General features: G+C 40.9%; 1 long non-coding RNA gene across 28 annotated transcripts; it reads left to right on the forward strand.

Moving 5' to 3' along the window:
* Positions 1–907: 907 nt before the first annotated feature.
* Positions 908–2604, forward strand: LOC126981724 (uncharacterized). Of its 28 annotated transcripts, none has more exons than XR_007734085.1 (5): positions 908–1821; positions 1875–1928; positions 1982–2008; positions 2062–2223; positions 2386–2604. It is a non-coding gene; the product is annotated as an uncharacterized LOC126981724 (long non-coding RNA). The 28 variants fall into 28 exon arrangements; XR_007734091.1 differs by having other exon boundaries at positions 908–1794; XR_007734089.1 differs by having other exon boundaries at positions 908–1794; positions 1902–1928.
* Positions 2605–3915: the final 1311 nt, after the last annotated feature.

Below are 3915 nucleotides of genomic sequence, written 5' to 3' on the forward strand. Positions count from 1 at the left end.
GAGACAGATGCAAGGATTTCTTGACAACATTTTATCAGTGTCTTTTTACCGATACCCTCGCTACACTTGACCTGATAAAAACAGTTCTATTTTGTGAACTTTGTTCTCCGTTCATTTTGCAATTGGCAAGGAACCTATAATATGGCTCCTCGGGCCAAATTTGTGGCTTTACCGTGTAGCAGCGACGGGCCAAATTTGTGCCATGATATAGAACGCGAAAATATTTTTGATTCATAAACAGTTCACATAACGCTTTGGTATATATTATGTAATGATTTGTTCGAGTGATGATTTTTTTCATTTTTCTGCTCAGAAGGACCATTAAGAAACATGATCCCTATGGCTACAGGGTTAATAGTCCATTCATACCCTTGTGTATCCGTGTTATTTCCTTCACCTGTTCTCCACTGCTCTCTCTCTCTGTCCCATTCCTGGTCTCCTCAATCCTCTCTCACCTCCCAACCTCCGTCCTCCCAGCCACTGTCACCCTTAATCCCATAATTGTCACCCTTTAATCCCATAATCCTTAGATCGCGATATTATTGACAATTAGTCCTGTTCTAATGCGTTTACAAACCCAACTCATTAATCGATTCCTACTTTAATCTCTCTCTCAAGATTAAGTAATATGTATAGTGTTTTGATGTGTTTCTGTTAATATTTTTGAAACTATGAGGTTTGTGGAGAAACGAGAGGGAGGAGGAAGTGGAGGTGGAGGTGGAGGTGGAAGTGGAGGTGGAGATGGAGAAGGAGGAGGAGGTGAAGGTGGAGGTGGAAGTGGAGGTGGAGAAGGAGAAGGAGGAGGAGGTGAAGGTGGAGGAGGAGGTAACTTTATTATCTTACAGTCCTCATATAAGGCAACCACGAGGTCTGGTTTTTTTTTCTTTGTAAAGGAGGAGGAGGAGGAACAAAGAAACACAAAGAGAGAACAAACAACAGCAGGCCTGCTGGTCCTTACGAGGCTGTTTGTGATAAGCTACACTAACTATCTAATCAAAGGTGGAAGATGAAGGACAGCAAAGGCGAAGGCCGTGGTGAGCAAATCAGGGAAGTAAAGTAACGGAACAGGCCTTCCTGGCGAGCGTCGCAGGGCTCAGGGCTCCGGCAGGGCGCCTCGGCTCCCCCGGAGCGTCCACGGAGGTGTCGGAGATCCCGAGGGTCCGGGGGTTGGGGGGGCGTGAAGTGGCAGCAAGACATGCAGTTACTGACCTCTTATTAGCCAGACGACGCGTTAATGACACGTTCCAATGGAAGGTTCGACGCATGGGGAGGTACAATTCCCCTAAGCAAGGCAAGTGTCATGCCAACTACGATAAAAAACGAAAAATCCAAAAAAAATCCATAAACAAAAATCCCAAAAAAATTGTCTTGTTTTGCTTTGTTTAAAGCGTCTTGTATGTTATTATGGCGGGTCTTCTCTGGGGAGAAGGAGACTAACGCGTTCCAACATACAAAACCAGGAAAAGACGACATGGAAAGACCGAGAGAAGGAAGGGGAAGAAGGGAACACCAGAAGAAGGAAAATGAAGAGAAGTAACACTAGAAGAAGGCATATGAAGTAACACAAGAAGAAGGAAGTTGAAAAGAGTAACACAAGAAAAAGGAATTTGAAAAGAGTAACACAAGAAGAGGGAATTTGAAAATAGTTACACTAGAAAAAGGAATTTGAAAAGAGTTACACAGAAGGTATTGAAAAGAGTTACACAGAAGAAGGTATTGAAAAGAGTTACACAGAAGAAGGTATTGAAAAGAGTTACACAGAAGAAGGTATTGAAAAGAGTAACACAGAAGAAGGTATTGAAAAGAGTTACACAGAAGAAGGTATTGAAAAGAGTTACACAGAAGAAGGTATTGAAAGAGTAACACAGAAGAAGGTATTGAAAAGAGTTACACAGAAGAAGGTATTGAAAAGAGTCACACAGAAGAAGGTATTGAAAAGAGTAACACAGAAGAAGGTATTGAAAGAGTAACACAGAAGAAGGTATTGAAAAGAGTTACACAGAAGAAGGTATTGAAAAGAGTAACACAGAAGAAGGTATTGAAAGAGTAACACAGAAGAAGGTATTGAAAAGAGTTACACAGAAGAAGGTATTGAAAAGAGTAACACAGAAGAAGGTATTGAAAAGAGTTACACAGAAGAAGGTATTGAAAAGAGTTACACAGAAGAAGGTATTGAAAAGAGTAACACAGAAGAAGGTATTGAAAAGAGTAACACAGAAGAAGGTATTGAAAAGAGTAGCACAGAAGAAGGTATTGAAAAGAGTAACACAGAAGAAGGTATTGAAAAGAGTAACACAGAAGAAGGTATTGAAAAGAGTTACACAGAAGAAGGTATTGAAAAGAGTAACACAGAAGAGGGTATTGAAAAGAGTTACACAGAAGAAGGTATTGAAAAGAGTAACACAGAAGAAGGTATTGAAAAGAGTAACACAGAAGAAGGTATTGAAAAGAGTAACACAGAAGAAGGTATTGAAAAGAGTAACACAGAAGAAGGTATTGAAAAGAGTAACACAGAAGAAGGTATTGAAAAGAGTTACACAGAAGAAGGTATTGAAAAGAGTAACACAGAAGAAGGTATTGAAAAGAGTAACACAGAAGAAGGAATTTGAAGATAAATAACACAAGAAGAAGAAATGTGAAGTAACACCGGAAGGAAAATGCAGAGAAGTAACACTAGAAAAATGAAAATGGAAATGAAAAGAATCATCCACCTTTCGGCCTAAACCAACATCACAATATTATGGGCGAGTCTCTTCTGGGAGGAAAGCGGCTCGTTCAGACCCAGGAACACCAGAAAGGATGATAGAAACATCAAGAAAAGGAAAACAGAAAAGTCATCCACCTTTCGGCCCCTGGTGCCGCAGGGTGGGTGACGGGTGAATCTCCTCTGGGGAGAAGGAGGCTAACCCACACAGTCAAGATAGAGGCTAGAGAAAGGAAATTAAATCATCGAGAATATCGATATTGAGGAGCAGATGAAAGCACATCGATATTGAGGAGCAGATGAAAGCACATCGATATTGAGGAGCAGATGAAAGCACATCGATATTGAGGAGCAGATGAAAGCACATCGATATTGAGGAGCAGATGAAAGCACATCGATATTGAGGAGCAGATGCAAGCACCTCGATATTGAGGAGCAGATGAAAGCACATCGATATTGAGGAGCAGATGAAAGCACCTCGATATTGACGAGCACATGATAGAACCTCGATATTGAGGAGCAGATGAAAGCAACTCGATATTGAGAAGGAGATGAAAGCACCTTGATATTGAGGAGCACATGATACCACATCGATATTGAGGAGCAGATGAAAGCAACTCGATATTGAGGAACAGATGAAAGCCTCTCGATATTGAGGAGCACATGATACCACCTCGATATTGACGAGCAGATGAAAGAACATCGATATTGAGGAGCAAATGATAGCACCTCGATATTTAAGAGCAGATGAAAGTACCTCGATATTGAGGAGCAGATGAAAGTACATCGATATTGAGGAGCAGATGAAAGCACCTTCATATTGAGGAGCAGATGTTGTGCAGATGAAAGCACAACAATGAAAGCACCTTCATATTGAGGAGCAGATGAAAGCACCTTAATATTGAGGAGCAGATAAAAGCACCTTGATATTGAGGAGCAGATGAAAGCACCTTAATATTGAGGAGCAGATGAAAGCAACAATGAAAGCACAACAATGAAAGCACCTTCATATTGAGGAGCAGATGAAAGCACCTTAATATTGAGGAGCAGATAAAAGCACCTTGATATTGAGGAGCAGATGAAAGCACCTTAATATTGAGGAGCAGATGAAAGCATCTCGATATTGATGAGCAGATGAAAGCACAACAATATTGAGGAGCAGATGAAAGCACCTTCATATTGAGGAGCAGATGAAAGCACCTTGGTATTGA

The sequence above is a fragment of the Eriocheir sinensis genome, chromosome 49 (assembly GCF_024679095.1).
Source record: "Eriocheir sinensis breed Jianghai 21 chromosome 49, ASM2467909v1, whole genome shotgun sequence".
NCBI lineage: Eukaryota > Metazoa > Arthropoda > Malacostraca > Decapoda > Varunidae > Eriocheir > Eriocheir sinensis.